We start from the raw sequence: 18,423 nt of genomic DNA on the forward strand, positions 1-18,423 counted from the left end.
GTAAAGGGCAGATCTGTATTCCGTAAGATACGCCACTCCCTGTCGAGCTCAATGAAATTTCGCGTGCACAGTCCTGTCATGAAAATGCATGTTTATTAGAGGTTATATTTATTTATTTATTTATTTATTTATTTACGTCAACTAACACAGCAGTCGACGAAAAAGCTTAAGCTAAAGACAGATAGTAATTAAATGAAGAAGGTAGCTTAGCTTTATCCACAACTAAACATCCCCGACCCGGTGGAGGTGTTTTATTTGCACAAGGTGCCAGCTGTGCCCCGATTCACAGCCAATGTGGTCAGGGATGAGTTGCAGCCAATCCAAGTCCAGAATATTTTCATTGGTTTCGCTGTAGATGATTAAAAAGTTTAGCGCGAAGAGAAGTGACAGAAAGATGAAGAGAGATAAGGTGAGAAAGGTTGTTAAAAGATTGGCAAAGAACACGAAAAGGTTCGTGAAGAGAGTAGTTAGTCAGACATCTACTAAGGTGAATAGGAAAAAAGTTTCTGGTCCGACGTGAGGGAACACAAAAATATAGCGTATCTAGTAAATTGGTAGAAATGACTTCGCCGTTGACTAGTTTATGTAGAAAGAGAATGCCAAAAACAAGCCTACGGTTATATAGTGAAGGAAGATTAATAAGAAGAAGTCTGTCAGAATAAGAAGGTAGGCGAAGACCCGGGTCCCAATTTAGACCGCGTAGCGCAATCTTAATGAATTGCTTCTGTACCGATTCAATACTACGCTGGTGAACATCATACTGCGGGTTCCACACTGGCGAGCAATATTCTAGAGTAGGGCGAACTAACGAAGTGTATAAAACCTTTGTTACATAGGGATCATCAAATTCTTTGGCCCAACGTTTAATGAAGCCAAGAAGGCAGCATGCTCTATTGACAATTGAAGAAATATGAACATTAAATGAAAGTTTAGGGTCAGACATAACGCCTAAGACTTTGAATGATGGTACACAATCTGAAAGTCATAAAAGAACACTTAGAGGCATTAAGGTGTAATTTATTAACGTGGAACCAATCACAGAACGCATCGAGAGCTGATTGCAAGTGCTGTTGGAAAGAAGGATCATTTTAGGAATAACAAATCTTGATGTCATCCGCAAACATGAGCACGCGTAAATGAGCCAAGGCCAAAGGCAAATCATTTATAAACAATGTAAATAAAAGTGGGCCCAGATGACTGCCTTGGGGTACACCTGACGTAACTAGAACAGTTTTAGATATCGAGGAACGAAAAAACACCTTTTGGTTTCTGCCAATAAGATACGACATTAATCAAACCAATAGTTTTGGGAAAAAATCCATGATGTTAAGTTTCGCGAGAAGCATAAAATGATCAACCGTATCAAAAGCCTTACTAAAGACAGTATAAATAACATCAGAAGCCATGATGTACAAGGGTAGTTAATTCTAAAAGGTTGGTAAGCGACGAACGACCTTTCATGAAGCCATGCTCACAAAGAGAAATAATGGATCTGGTAGAATAACCGAGATAAAGGCTTAGATAGGGAAATCGAACAGATTTTAAGGATGCAACTAAGTAAATTATCAGGCCCGGGAACGAAGGAAGACGTCATAGATGACAAGCTAGAGATAAAACAGTCCTCGGTAATAATAGGAAAAAATATAAAATTTAAATGTGGGATTGAAAAGGGATAGGGTGTGGGATCCGAAACAGTAGTTGAAAAAATTTAGCAAACAGATCTGCAATATCTCAATCATTATTAGCAGTCTGGTCATTAAGTCTGAAGGTGGAAGGTAGTACATTAGAGCGTCTTTTGGAATTGACAAAGTTGTAAAATCTTTTGGGGTTCTTATAAAATTCAACCTTACAGCGAACGAGATAATTGTTGTGGCATTGACTATTTAAAAGACAAAATTGAGATTTGGCTATACAATAATTTGCATAGTCAAGTCGCGAACCAGTTTTTTTTAATCTTTTAAAATATCTCGATTTAATGTTACGGAGATTAGAGAACCTACGTGTGAACCAGACTGGCGAGCTGGAGACGGTAGAGACATTCACATAAGGAACGCATTTATCAATTAGAGAATTATGAGCAGAGTAGAAAAACTTAACTGCACAATCTATATCGCAGCACTCAAAAAGAAATGACCAATCAAAAGAGAAAATAAGGCTGTTAAGAAGATTGAAATTTGTTTTACGAAAACATCTACGACGAGAATTTGAGATGTTATTAAATGAATTAGTAACGGAATTGTAAGAAATAGTAACTTCAATGGTAGGGTTAAAGGGATCTTCAGGTTTCACTAGTGGCTGTGTTTGTGATACAGCACTAACAGTGTGATCAGAGACAAAAACAAGATCAAGGATTCTTTTAAAAGAGTTAAGGAAAGAATTCAACTGATATAGTGGACATTCAAGTAGGCTATCTAGAAAAACATGTTGAGATGAAGGAATTAAGAAAGATAGATTATCATCAACAAGCCAAGAAATATTAGGCAAGTTAAAATCACCTAAAACTATAAGGAAATCACGATCTTTAAGACGACCAAAAATAGTTCGTAAAGCATCAGCATGGTGCACGTAGATCATGATATCGGAAGCTGGAGGAATATATGAACAAGAGGCTAAAGTTAGAACATGTAACTTCGACGCAAATAAACTTAACACCTAAGGGGAGATCAATCGGCACCACACTTAAACAAAGACGCGAGTTGACAGCAATGAGTACTCCACCGCCACGACGACCAACACGATCAAGCCTATAAAAAATAAAGTTATTAGAAAGAATTTCATTATCCAATTATAGCTTGGTAAGAAGTCCTCTTACATTTTGATAATGAATGCAAAGACTCGACGTTATTCAAAAAACTTTTTGAAGCAGAAGATAAATTAGGAAGGTGGACAGGCAACCGACGAGAGCGCTTATTGGGCGCAAACTCGTGTACAACTAGGCCCTCTGGCCAAAAATTAGGTTCAGCCATATTTAAGAAATACTCATTTGGTACTATAATTTTAAAAGAGGAGATTTCGCGAGGCCTAGAAAACTTAAACTTTTGAATTAAAACCTTAGCAGGCAAATATTACCAATGTAAGCTGCCACAGACTACTCAGAACTATCTGGAGCAACCCTAGAGATAAATAATTGTTTGCGATGAGGCACTACAGTTAGTGGAGGCGGAGGAGCATTGGGATCAGTGATTAAGAGCCAGCATGATCCTGTGATTGATCAGAGTTCCCGTGAGGGATAGATTGAGGTACACCAGGGCTTGTAATGAGTACTTCAATCTGAAAAGAAGAGCATAAAGAGGGACAAGAAGATGGTGTAGGCGAAAGTAAAATGGGAGACGAAGTAATAGAGAGAGCTGGCGACTGCTTACGAGGCAACTCAAGGGTACATTTCTTGGGCAATTTCTCAGAAGGTGGAACAAACTTGAATTGCGACAATAAATGAACGCTAGAGTCACACTCGATAGACAGCTGTTTGGCCAGTTTGTTTAAAGAAAGAAACTTTAAACGAAGATCCCTATACATGCGGCTAAAATCAAGCTGCTGGCTGGCACAAGATGGGCAGGTCCAGCGCATTAAGCCAAGCTCAGGCTTAGACACAGACAAATCAGAAAATTTGTCGTAGTCGCGGCCATTGAGGCCAGCACATTTTAAGTGAATAAGATTATCGCAGAGCCAACAAGATATTGCTCTATACTGATCATCAAAACGATCAGAATGTTTGCAATTAGGTAGACAACAAGCCATTGAAAAGCCGAAAGAAAGGCAAAAAAAATTATATATATACAGTGTGCCACTAAAGTCACCGTTCTCTTGTTATATTTCCACAAATAACTTGGCCAAATTTTTGCTAAATTTAAAAAACTTTGAACTGGGCAAACAAAACAATGATTTTTCGTTTAAGCTGCAAAAGAAAATTAGTTATTTTTAATTTAAGTTTGATAATATTACAACCAATGTAAACATACTCAAATATTCGCCTCAACAAAAGTCTACGTACTCTTAATTTCTTGAACTGTCTGGCGCCAGCGTTCTTCTTAGAAATAACGGGGATTTTTGAAACATGTGTGCAGAAATAAGTAAATTCATTATAGTTGGCGTGCTTTGCTTGAGCTGGACAAAATTTTCGATTTTAATAGAAAAAATGCCTCGAAAAGAGTTATCACTTGATGATCGTGGAAGAATCCTGGAACTCCACACAAAGCAGCAGAAATCCTATGCAGAGATAGCTAAGATAATGGGTAGAAGCAAATCCACTATTCAAACTGTCATTGGGCGATTCAAATACGAGGGGCGCATTAAAAATAACAAAAGATCCGGCCGGCCACCTGCACTTTCTGATCGTGACAAGCGCACAATTAAGCATTTGGTGGACAAAGATCCGTTTTGTAGCGCAGTGAAGATTGCCTCAGAGTTAAGTCGCAACATTGATAAGGAGGTGCACCCGGAAACAGTCCGTAGAGCGATGAAAACGTACAATTTTAGGTCCTACACTCCTCGCAAGAAGCCACTCGTAAATTTAATAAATAGGAGAAAGCGCTTAGAGTTTGCCAAAGCGTATGTGGACAAACCAATTGACTTCTGGCGGAAGGTCATTTTCTCAGATGAGTCAAAGTATAATATATTTGGCTCAGATGGGCGTTTCCGCGTATGGAGGAGACCAGGAGAAGCCCTTAATCCAAAAAATACGATTAAAACCGTAAAACACGGCGGCGGTGGTATTATGGTTTGGGGCTGCATCGCTGCATCCGGAGTCGGAAATTTGGAATTTATTGACGGAGTGATGGACCAATATGTATACATTGACATATTGAAAAAAAATTTAAAGAGCAGCGCTGAGAAGCTGGGAATAGGTTCAGAATTCTACTTTCAGCAGGATAACGACCCTAAGCACAAGGCAATGAACACCAGGCTTTACCTCGCATACAACACTCCACACCTTTTGGAGACGCCACCACAGAGCCCGGATATCAATCCGATTGAACATGTGTGGAATATGCTGGAACAAAAAATTAGGAAGCACCATATTACCAACAAAAACCTCCTGCGAGAGGCATTGTACCAAGAGTGGTGCGCAATGGATCCAAATTATATAGAAAAACTGGTGATGTCAATGCCAAATCGTCTCAAAGAGGTGATTAAGATGAAGGGTTATCCCACTAGATACTAAGTTTAAAGTTTTCATAAAAATAATGTTCCTTATAGTTAATAAGATTATATTGGTTTGTAAGAGTACGTAGACTTTTGTTGAAGCAGATATTGAAGTTTCGTTTGTTTTGCATTAATAATATTACATCAACTTATAAATCTTACTATTTTTTTTTCATTATTTAAGAGAAAATATATTGTTTTGTTTGCCTACTTCAAAGTTTTTTAAATTTAGCAAAAATTTGGCCAAGTTACCTGGTGATTTGTGGAAATATAACAAGAGTACGGTGACTTTAGTGGCACACTGTATAAGAATATATAGACTAATTTAATTCACAGCACAAAGATAATTATTGATAAATAATCAATAATTACAATTAAAACAAAGAGACAGCTAGAGTGCACAGCACAACAGAGAGTGCAAGAACAGTTATAAGCCGAGCTTTGAGAGGCGGCCTACAAAAAAGTGATTGCGCGGGAGAGAAGCTAAGCACAAGCACAAAGCAGAGAGAACAACAAAGCCACTAGCACTGATGGTATGATGGGAGCGATGAGGGGAGCAACTGCAGAAGCAATGACGAAAGAAAAAAAAAATTTAAAAAAAAAAAAAATATGTAAATGCACAGAACACTAATCACGAAAAAGAAAAAACTGTTTTAACTGATTAATTTGGCGAATCATGGAAATAAAACACAAGGGAGTCAAGCGAACAACACCAGCGGAAGTGTAAACAAACTAAGCACAATGAAAAATTGAGAAAAAACAATAAATATTAATAAAAACTCAGGAGCTATGCAAAAACACGACCGTCACGTCAGAGAGCAGAAAGCTTTTTTTATATAAAAGTAGTTACCTGGAAATGAAAATGCAGCTTGTGTAATCGATGGTATGTTGCGTATTAATTTCTTGTTTAAGAATACCGCAGGATTTAAGAACTGCAATTGCCTCATTTTTTGCATGTGTTCGTTGTTAAATGGGAAGCGCTTTTTTATTTGACGAAGACTCTCAATAAAAAACTTAAGACAATTTTGCCGAAATAAATACGTAGATTTGGGAGCTCTATACGTAGATACGTAGATCGGGGCTGAAAATACGTAGATTTTGCAGCACTGTATTGAATTGTATTAATTAGCGGAATTATTTGCATGTTATTATTTTAGATGAGTTTTAATGTGTTTTAAAATGTGTTGTTATAGTTTTATATTTTAAGAGGTGTATTGGAATTATTGTATTACATTGTTGAATTATAAATTCCTTTAATTTTGAGACTTTTTTGTTATATTAATTGTTTTGTATTTATGATATATATACATATATATTTTTTTTTAATATTATATATATGTAGGTAGGAAATTTCGACAGCATCACTCTTAGTTTCTTCTGTTAGGATCCTGCATTACCGTCATTAGGTGGCCAATGGCCTGGTTTAATTGCTGAACCATGCTCATAAAGCATAGGAGTAGTGGCAGCATTTGCCCAGGAGTTTGTGTTTCCTGTTACAGTCGTTGTTTTAGGGGAGTTTTTTTGTTTTTGGACTATGTAGTGGTGTTGATTATTGTTGTAGAGTAGCTTTTGCTTTTGTATCGTGTTGTGTTTTCATTTTGGTTGTTTTGTTTTAGGGGAGTTTTTTTGTTTTTGGACTATGTAGTGGTGTTGATTATTGTTGTAGAGTAGCTTTTGCTTTTGTATCGTGTTGTGTTTTCATTTTGGTTGTTTTTATTAATAATAGGTTTAATGTTTACTAATGTTTTGTTTATATTTCACAGATTTGTGTTCGTAGTAGAGTTAGAGAGAGGCGTGGTGATTCGGCTTGTCGCATTGCCTCGAGGGCCCCTGAAGAAGTTGCTTTCTTTGTTTTTGAACAGGTGGGTTTTTTTTTTAATTTGGCCAGCTCCTGCTGGTGGATTTGAAATCGTTTATAGCTCGAAATGTGGTTGCCTTTGCAGTTGACGCAAACCGGATTGAGATTTCTTGCATGCTGACACACCTTGGTGTCATGTGGGCCAGCGCATTTCATACAGGCGACCTGGCTGTTGCAGTAGTTTTTTGTATGCCCAAATGTCTGGCCTCAGGATAGAGGTAGGGAGGACAGTGTGCCTAGCGGTCGGAAGGGGATCGGGACCGTGGTTGTGGAAATGGGTCCTCACGCCCGGGGTAGGGGAACTGGCTGCGACGCCGGGCTAGGGAGCATCGTCTAGGTTACTTGGTCGACCAAATGGAGCAGCGGGTGATGGTTCTGCCCGCACCGACGGCATCCGTGACGACTCCGGCACGCGTCGGACGAGTGCTCATGTGCCAAGCAATTAGGGCAGTATTTATTGATAAGCACCGCCCGAAGCCGCTCAGTCCGGAGGTTCAGGAACCGTTGACACTGCCGAAGCGAATGAGACCCCCGGCAGTCCATCGGTAGGAGACATCAGTAGGAGTTTATCCCGTGTGGACCAGACCGATTGCTGCTAAAGTGCGGCAAACGCGTGGGGGCCATGTCGCTGTGGAAAGACGGCATAAAGGACTAAAACGAAAAGAAATTACGGAAGGGAAAGTGGAATAGTCGATTCAGAGTAGACGAATAACATGAACGGAGACGAGGACATTCGGAAGGGACATAGAGGATCGGGGGAGCCATTATGGTTTTTTGGGCTCAGGTCCACTGTTGTTTTGCAGAAGGATGAGTTTCGAAACAGGTCTTCGATTAGACCCACACGCTGCTTTGACATCAGCCCCGGGAAGAGTACGCTCAATTCGTCCTAAGCGCCACTCGTTGGAGGGGAGGTTATCCTCGAACACGACCACCATGTCGCCTGTCTGGAGTCTACGAGCAGGTGATTTCTACTTATTCCGTTTGTGGAGCTTCTTAAGACATTAATTCTTCAAACGGCGGCAGAAGGTTTGCTGGATTGCCTTCAGTCGCTGCCATCGGTTGATAAAGGACATAGGCTTGACTAGAATCTCAGGCTCCTCAATGGATAAGAGAGGTCCTCCAATAAGGAAATGTCTCAGACTCAATGCCAGCAGATCCTCTGGGTACTGGCTCATGGGAGAATTTGGACGAGAATTCAGACACTCCTCGATTCGACACAGGAGAGTGGAAAGTTCCTCAAACGTGTAAAAGTTTTCTGGTGCGCCTTCGAGGCCCCTACGAAGGTTTTGCCATTATCGAATTAATGCGCTGTGGACATTGTCTCCGTGCGACAAACCGCAAAAAGGCTGCAAGAAATTTTTCTGTGGTGAGGTAAGAGGTAGCCACGAGATGGATTGCCATCGCGCTAAAACACACAAAGACGCAGATATAACCCTTCCTAATAAGACACACCACGCCTGGTATAATTTTTGATTTCGAAGGGCCCTGCGAAGTCAATGCCCATGTGGGTGATAGGTCTGGAGTCCGTGATGCGCTCTCGAGGGAGATCACCCATCATTTGAGTCTGTAGTCGTCGATGATGAGCGATGCAAACTTTACACCCCTTGATGTGGGACTTCACCAGATCCTTAATCCGTGGAATACAGAATTTGGTCCGCAGATACCGCACCATTAGCCGGTTAGCAACTCGTCATTGCTGAGGACCGTGGAAGGCTTCGAAGTACTTTTGGCAGCGAGGCGTGGGATGAATGCGGTGACTCACAAAGCCCCATCATAGTCCGAGAACCGTTCACTAACTTCGTCGAGCAGAGTGGTCGACGTGGTGTGGCAATGGACTCGTTGCTCCAGCTGAGTGTCCGGAAATTCACTTTTGAGAGTTGGAGAGGAGCCAGTCCGGCCCATGACACCAAAGGCTACTGGCCGATAACTCGGCCGCGGGGACTCCACGGCATGCCAGATATGCAGGGATGTCCTTGGGCACTGGTGCTCTTGGAGATGCTAAATACTCGGTTGGACACATAGGTGGACCAACTGCACGGGGGCTTATTAAGCCAAGCCAACACAATGGTAGAGTCGGTCCAAAACTGGGAAGTTGAAGGTGCGATTGGAAGTTCAGGGGCGATCGACCCAGAGATCTGCTGACAAAACCGCTCCGCACAACTCCAGCCGAGGCAGCGAGACTGTTTTGACCGGAGCTTCGCCGGTATTAGCCGTTAATAGATGGACGCTTTCTTGATCGCGATAACTAACCCGCACATATAGTGCTGCTCCGTATGCTTTCTGGGACGCGTCACAGAAGCCATAAAGCTCCCACGAGAAAGTTTCGCGGTGTTTAGGCAACGCGGGATGCAGAGTTGACTGTAGCCTGGAACAAATGGAAACGTATGTCAAAATAAGTATGTAACCCGATTATAGATATGGTGGCTTATCAGTCATAGGTAGATCTGATGTGGTCAGCATTTAACAATAAAGACCTAGTTAAAGTATTGCTGGTGTTTAGGCAACGCGGGACGCAGAGTTGACTGAAGCCTAGATAATCCTGCAGGAATTTGTGAAATTGATGCAGAAGGAGAGGTCATCCCTGCCAAGTTCACTTAACCAGATTTGCTGCAGCAATATCATCGCTCGAATTATAAATGGGGCAGGCGAGCCGGCGGGATCGAAGAGCTTAGCGATATATTACAGAACTTGCCTCTTGGAGATCGACTCCTTCAATGGTGGGTTTGCCACGGTGAAGAAGAAGACGTCCACGGTGGGTTGCCAAAGTCGAGAAAGTCCTTTCGCAGTAGGTGCTCTCTTGGAATAGCCTGAAGTACTTCCTTCTTCCTGCTATGGTTAGCTATTATCAATAAAGACGTATTTTGCTGACCTAACTTTATGTCGAGCTATACACTGGTGAACTCTATATTTTTGCCATAAAAGAAACCATAAAAAAATTTTATTAAATAAAATAAATTTTGTTCAACTCTGTTGCACTCCCTTAAAAACTTTGGCTTCATTGGTTTTACTGTCGTGGCAAGTACATAAGAACATATAATAACATAGAGGAGTTTTATAAGCAGCAGACAGTAAGAGGAGATGCAATTCAGGTCATTATTCGGAATAGAAAAAAAGATTCTATCTCCAGGAAAACGAAGCCATCTAATTTCGAGGAGAAACTTGAACTCCTGGGAGAACTTCGAGAAAAGTCATCAGGAGCTAATAGACAAATTAAATAACACCAACAGCCAACAGAAGATGCCTACTTTGTAACGGATTATTTTAGCAAAATGAGGGCGGTTACTAATACGATGGAAGATTGGAAGGACCATTTGGCAAAGAAACAACTAGAGAGGCAAGCTCGCCAACGAGAGGAAGAGCGAGTCATGAACAAAACACTGATTCGCAAGCAAACTGCGCTGCTGGATTCATTGTCTAGGACATTAAGACAAATAGTGCCTGACAAAAAAATGAATTACAAATCGGTAGTCGACAAACTATGGACGCAAATTGAAGAAATCCATTATGAAATTCATAATGAAAATCCATAATGAAAATCCAGCCGAAGCCGGATATAATATAACTAACTTCTGTGACCGCAGAAAATACAACGCTGAAATTGTGTAGACGTTAATATGGAATCATCAGATGCTGTCATAATGTTTCATATGACAAGAAAATTGGATAGATTGCATTACGCACTATATGAGCAATCTCTTTCCAACACAAGGGATCTGCAGGAAGTAAAGGATTTCCTATCATTCGTGGAACAGCGCTTCCTAACATTAGAGGCGATTGGGAAACCAAGAAATGAAAATCGCAGCATTGAAAAACTTAACTCAAGGAAGACATGCGCAACAGCATCTGGGACAAACAGTACCTTCTGTGCTTTTTGCGAAAAAGCAAAGCAAAAACTCTTCCAATTTGGAAAGTTCAAAAGCAAATCCGCAGCAGAGCGGCTTAATTGGCTGCAGAGACACAAATTTGTGTGTCAATTGCTTCAAGCCGGACCATATGGCAAAAATTGTTCTTGAAGGGGATGCTTTAAATGCGATAAAAAACATAACACAACGTTGCAGTTAGAAACAGGCACCAAGGTGCTCCCTCTGCTTCTGCAGCTTCTGCGTATGAAATTGGCAGAAAATATACCCTGTTGGCAACGGCCAAGATAGTAGTAAAAGGGATCAATGAAAGGAAAGGAGAATTTCGAGCACTCCAGGATAGCGGCTCACAAGTAAATCTCGTATCAAAGAGACTGGTAAAGAAGTTTTCGTTAAAAATTAACGAGACTCATGTGCACATAACTGGAGTGGGTGGTCAACCACAGATAAGAAGGGTGCGAGTAACCTTGGTTGTAAGGTCAAGATACAACAAGTTCGCAATGCTAGTTGAGGCATTTGTATTTTATTGTACACACGGCGGCGGACAATTGACTAATTGTAAAGCTTCCATTTGCTGAACAGGCTTCTTCTCTTGGAGAATCTCGGGAAGTAGCCATAAGAAGATTCATGTCGTTAAAGCGGCGAATGAGCCCTGACATAAAAAAGGAGTATGTGAAATTTATGTCAAACAGCTTGGACATGTGAAGCAGGTACCTGCAGGTAAAGCAGGTACCGCATCACTGTGTACTGAAGCCAGAAAATACCACCACCAAGCTAAGAGGTGGTGGTTTTGCATCATGCACTGAACTACATATCCTGGACCATTTGTACAGAGTCAACTCTTTTCAGTTCTTCTGCGGTTCAGGACACACAAATATGTGTTCACTGCGGATATTGAAAAAATGTATCGTCAAGTTTGGATAAACCCTGCCGATCAATTCAATCAGATGATTGTGTGGAGAGAGGACACAAGTCAAGAACTTAAGTTTTATCGTTTAAAATGTGTGACTTATGGAACCACATCAGCCCCGTATTTAGCGACGAAGTGTCTGGAATATTTAGCACGTAATAACATGGAAAAGTTGTCGTCTGGACCATTAGCATTAAAAAATGACTTTTATGTTGATGATTGTCCCACAGGAGCAGACAGTTTACCAGAAGCCCTGCAAATAAGACAAGAGCTTCTAGAAATCCTGAAGCCTAAGTGTTTCAACTTACGAAAATGGTGTTCGAATAGCAGTCAAATTCTTAAGGAAATCGCAAAAGAAGATACGATTGCTGACATCAATCTCGGTGACACACTGAAACAAACAAGTGTGAAAACATTGGGAATCATATGGGCACCCAAAGATCAATTATGTGGAAAGGCTCAAAAGCATACAAAAGGAAAAACCAGACGAGTGCTGCTATCTGAAGTCGGTCAAATCTTCGATCTTCTAGGGCTGTTCGCACCGGTAGTCGTAAGAGCGAAAATGTTTCTTCAACATGTTGCTACCGAACGAATTGAGATGGATGATGACCTGCCGCCGTATTGGGAGAAGCAATGGGAAGTACAACGCTCAGTACGAACAAGTGGCCCATATGACACCAGGCCCGGGCCTGTTACGAATGACCCTATGTAAAGTTAATGTTACAACCTCTACCCACTCCGACCTAAGGGCATAGGCGTATTACATATATAAACATAAATTAAACTAAAGAAATAGAAAATATTAAATGTAATGAGATAATAGGTTACATATAAAAAGCAAACAGGATAGGTCAAAATAAAGATGATTACAACTAATTTCGAGCGAGGAAGGACAAGATCGCAGTTTTTATACCCGGAAGCGATGTTTCGGAACCGATAACGTGCCAAAGTCTGTTGTAGTCACTACATAGTATACGAAAAGGTTCATGCAGAGAAAAGTTAGTTGTACAAGTGGGAAGTATAAGCGGTGTGTAATTGCGGGTCCTTCTAGATGGAACAGAAATGTTAATTTGGCTCAACAGCTCAGAAGAGTCAATCTCACCATTCAAAAGTTTGTAAAGAAAAGTTACACCAAGCATTGTTCTACGTTTAGTTAAAGAAGGAAGGTTAATTAACTGAAGTCGACTAGAATAAGATGGAAGTTGTACAGTTGGATCCCAGCGCAAATCACGAAAGGCAAAGAGTAAAAACTGTTTTTGTACAGATTCTAATTTGTTTTGATAAAACTCATATTGAGGAGACCAAACAATAGATCCATATTCTAATATGGGACGGACTAAAGAAGTAAAAAGTATTTTGGTAGTATATGGATCCTTGAACTCCTTCGACCAGCGCTTTATAAAGCCAAGAACACTTTTAGCTCTACTAACAGTAGTCGATATATGCTGATTAAAACTAAGTTTGTGGTCGATTAAGATCCCTAAATCTTTTACAACCAAGGAAGTATTATTAATTTTTTCTAAAGGGAAATTATTTAAAAAGTAACTCGTTAATTGGGGAGAACCTCGATAAAAAGACATAACTTTGCACTTAGAACAGTTTAGAGATAACAAGTTAGTCCTACACCACCCCTGAAAAGCATTCAGGTCAGCTTGCAAGGTATGACATGAGAGAGAGTCTACGATGCGATTAGCGATTTTTACATCATCGGCATACATAAGAACTCTGGAATTTAAAAGAACGGTGGGGAGATCATTAATAAAAATGGTAAATAACAATGGGCCAAGGTGACTGCCCTGTGGGACTCCTGATTCAACACAAATGATCTTAGAAAGAGAGGACCTAAAAAGAACCCTCTGCCTCCTATTGCTTAGACATTGTGAAATCCAAGCAAGCAGAGCATCCGGAAAGCCAAGTAAATTCAGCTAATGTAATAGTAAGGCATGGTTTACCGAATCGAAAGCCTTACTGAAATCCGTATATATAACATCAGTTTGCTTTTGTTTCTTAAAACCTTGGATTACAAAAGATGTAAACTGTAAAAGGTTAGTTGTGGTAGACCTATTCTTGACAAACCCATGCTGGTATGGCGAAAAAATAGATTTACATAAATGCTGTATTTGAGACGTCATAATTTTCTCAAACAGTTTAGGTATCGCTGACAATTTAGAAATTCCTCTGTAATTAGTGACGTCAGATTTATTGCCACATTTGTGAAGAGGTAAAATAAACGAATCCTTCCATATAGTTGAAAACTCGGACAGTGTAACGGACAACTCAAAAAGCTTAAGTAAAGGCGAGCACAATGACTCCGCACAGAACCTCAGGACACAAGCGGGAATACCGTCTGGGCCCGGTGAGTATACCGGCTTAATCGTCATTAGTTCCTTAGCTACCGAACTTTGCGTTATAATAGGATTGAGAATACAGTTGGATTTCGTTATAGGATATGGATATATCTGACTAGAGTTGTACTTAGTAGATATGTACGTAGTCGAGAAGAAGTTAGCAAATAAATTAGAAATAGATTGATCAGAAGAGGCCGAATCATTATTAAAAACTGCAAACGATGGAAGGGAGATAGAATTTCGCTTTGAGTTCACGAAACTGTAGAACTCTTTAGGATTTTCGGAGAATTGCAATTTGCAACGTTGTAAGTAATTATTATAGCATTTAGAATTAGAAACAATAAAATTCGATTTAGCAACCAAGTAACGAGACAGATCCGATGATAGACCCGTGACTTTATATTTTTTGTAATACCTAGACTTAAGATTCTTCAGTTTTGACAGCTCCCGCGTAAACCATGGTAATTTTTGCGTCACCACAGGAGACACTAAGGGTACACAGTCGTTAAAGTTCGAGTCAACAGTGGTATAAAATAAAGAAATGGCGGAATTCATATCCTCACAAGTGTATAAATTAGTCCAATCGGTATTAAGAAAGGCATTGTTTAGTGCGACAAAGTCAGTCTTCCGAAAACATCGGGTGCGTACCATAGGATCACACTCGGAGATGGGCTCGCGGCTGGGAAACTCAACAGATAACTCTAAAGTTGGATGATAACTATCCTCTGGTAACACCATTGGACTAGTTCTAGATACTTCACAAAAGCTAGGATCAGAAGTAAAAATAAGATCCAGAAATCTGCCAGACGTATTAGAAATCGAATTCAGCTGGGCCAACGAAAGCTCAAGCAGACCATCAATAAAATCATGACACCCAGGGGGCAGCAACGTTTTGCTACCATTAACTGTTGACCAAGTCATAGTGGGCAGGTTAAAGTCCCCAAGGACAATTAATAAGTCTCTGTCAGAAAGTAGTTCAAGTATAAATTTAATAGAATCTAGGTGTAGTAAATATGTTGGCCATTCCGATTGGGGCGGAATGTAAGAACAGGTAACAAAAATGGAAAAACGAGTAAAAGATACCTTAACGCATATAAATTCGATACTACTTGAGACAGGTATTGTTATCAGACCCGATGATAGGGCGGAATCTACAGCAATAAAAACTCCACCACCCTACGATCAGTACGATCACGTCTAAAAATATTGAATTTAGAGGGTAGAACTGTGGCGTCAAAAACGTCAGGTTTTAACCAAGTCTCAGTAAAGGCAATTAGGTCAAAATCAAAAGCCAGACTATCTACAAAGAGTTTAGTAAGTTTAGTATTAAGGCCTCTGACATTCTGATAGCCGACAGAGAAGGAAGTTGTTAGTTTTTTGATAGAGTAGAAGAAGGAATAGATAAGGAAGGAGTGGGAATATATGAGGAAGAGAGAGGAATAGATGGTGAGGGAATCCTTGTTTGGCCCCGTGTCTTCCTTTTTCTGGATGTAAACTCCTTCACAATTAAGCTTTTCGGCCAGAAGCTACAACTGCAGATACAGTCAAAGAACTCAATTGGAACACTGATTTTAAAAGATGAAATTTCTCTAGAATATGAAAATTTGAACTTTTCTATTGATATATTGGAGACATTCAGTTTAGCCCGAATGTGGGCCATGACATCATCCGATGTAGCATCAGGGAGAAGTCTCGAAACAAAAATGTGTTTTTTAGGTGGCACTCCCACCAATGGTTTCGGCATTGCAGGTATTGCATCAGCTACCGCATTAATTGTAGCATCAGTTGCAACAAGTGGCACTCCGGCACTACTATCACTAGAATCCCTATCGGCATAATCCATCGGTGTAGATTCTTGCCCAGACAAAACGGACACTACAGACATCGTCTGCGGAATTAGAGTTGGCATTGGTTGAGAGGGGGTCGGAACCGATATCGATGTGGAGACCGGCAAACACAAGGACAAATCAGAAGTCTGTTCTCCTGCCTTCTTACGCTTTCGAGACTCAGTCAGTAGCGTTAAACTACTAAACTGTGACTCGACAGCTTTAAACTCTTGCGAGAGTTTAAGAAAATTGGCGGACAGACTCATCAGGTTATCCTTTGTTTGCCGCATGAAAAGTTCCATTTCATCTTCCACGATACGGCATGACTCACATCCCCATTTGAGACCCTTTTTTAGATCTAAAAGATCCTTTACCCTGCATGTAAAGCCGGCGCACTTAACATGTACTGTAGTTTTACACAACCAAAAGTAAATAAAACTATTCAGGGGTGAGGCGGGCTGCAAACAATTTTTAACCGAACAGACAGGCATTATGAGTTAATTGGATGAATTAGTAACCAAACAAATAAAAATGAGATATGTATTGGTATTAAAATATATAACTCACTCTGAGGTCCAGAAATAATAAGAAAGCGAAATATTGAGGGTGCACAAGGGTTAAAAGAATAAGAGAGCACTATAGAGTCTAAATTACAGACACACAACAGACTGCAGTATGAGCGCAAATAACGGCGACGAGTGAAACGAAAACGAAAAAAGTTAAAGAGCGCGAGCGCGGGAGCTAGAAATCACAAAAACAAAAACACTGCAACAAGAACTCACAGAAATTGCAAGACAACTACAAATGAGCGGTGCTTGTGATTTACAAGAAAGAAAAAAAGGTGGGAAAGAAAGAAAGAAAAGAAAAAAAAAACCAACAAAGGTATTAACAGAATTAAGGTTGTTAAAAATTATTAACACAAACACACAAAAACGCAAACGAGTGATATGGTGCAAGTTAGATTTAATATTATAATAATAATTTTCGATCGCGATGCCGATAAAACAAAATAAAAAAATTATAAAATCAGTTAAAATGCGGGAGCTTAAAAAAAACACGTCCGTCTTCCACGAGAGCGTTGATGTATATTTTTAATGGCAAGGAACTGCATACATTTGTTGATGCATCAGAAAAGGCTTATGGAGCGGCAGTTTATGTCCGCTCAACCAATAAAAATGGCCAAATTTCGGTCAGATTGTTGTGCGCCAAGTCGGGAGTGGCTGTCCTTGAAAAGCAGAACTATGTGCAGCTGTGCTTGGAGCTGAACTCACGGATCGAGTTCGACAGAATCTCCAATTAGGATCAGAAAGTGTTGAATCAGTTCTCTGGTCAGACTCAACAGTAGTACTTTCTTTGATTAAATCACAGGCGTCGCATTTCCACACGTTTGTGGCTAATCGGTTGACCAAAATACATTCAGTATCACATCCAAGGCAATGGCGTCATGTGTCAAAGTAAGTGTCATCAGCGCTCAACGCAGCTGATGTTCTGTCTCGAGGCATATCACCCACATTGCCACTAATTCTGGATGAACATTCACTCATACGAGTAGCAACTCGGCTACAACAAGCACCAGTTTCAACGGCAACATGTAATCCATGTCTCTTGCCGTATAATGATCCGGTGGTAAAATTGATATTACGGAAACTTTATAAAGAGAATCTTCATTGTGGACATGAGGCACTACGCGGGATAGCTCGGCAACAGTACCACATCATTAAGGTGAAACCGATGATCCAAAGCGTGATTTGGATCACATTTTGGTTGTTGCAGCAACCAATCAACCCAAGGAGATGACCGATACAATACTATAAAGGCAGCCGGTACTATCAAGGAATTTCGCAACCAAAAAGGAGTGCAATTTAAATTCATTCCACCACGGTCTCCAAATTTCGGAGAATTATACGATACGAAAGCTGAAATCAAATGAAGACTACTTATTGAATCTGACATCTGTCATTGACTCACGATAAAAATCATTAAGCGAGACGCAGGCACATTTGAAAATCAGATGAAACTAATGAAACAATAAATGAACGACATAACCAAGGTCCAGGACAATGCGGTAAAAGCATTGCAATGGTATATCACGCTAACTTCTTATATGAGAGTGACTGCAGGGAATTTGCAACGAATTCAAACCGAAATTTCCCGAGTATTTACAGATGCTCATCATAGCAAAGTAAGCCCTTTACTACTATCACCAGGCCAGCTTCGGGAACATCTGAACCAACTTAAGAGACATCTTAAGTTTGGTTTGGATTTGCCAGTTCCAGATAACGACGTCTTGCAATTATATGGCTTAATGAAGGCACAAGGCACAGTCGCAAACAATCATTTGATATTTAAAGTCACGTTTTCATTGGTGGTAACGCATTCCAAAGAACTCAATTGGAACACTGATTTTAAAAGATGAAATTTCCCTAGAATATGAAAATTTGAACTTTTCTATTGATATATTGGAGACATTCAGTTTACC

This window comes from Drosophila tropicalis, unplaced genomic scaffold (genome assembly GCF_018151085.1).
Source record: "Drosophila tropicalis isolate 14030-0801.00 unplaced genomic scaffold, ASM1815108v1 contig_806, whole genome shotgun sequence".
Lineage (NCBI taxonomy): Eukaryota > Metazoa > Arthropoda > Insecta > Diptera > Drosophilidae > Drosophila > Drosophila tropicalis.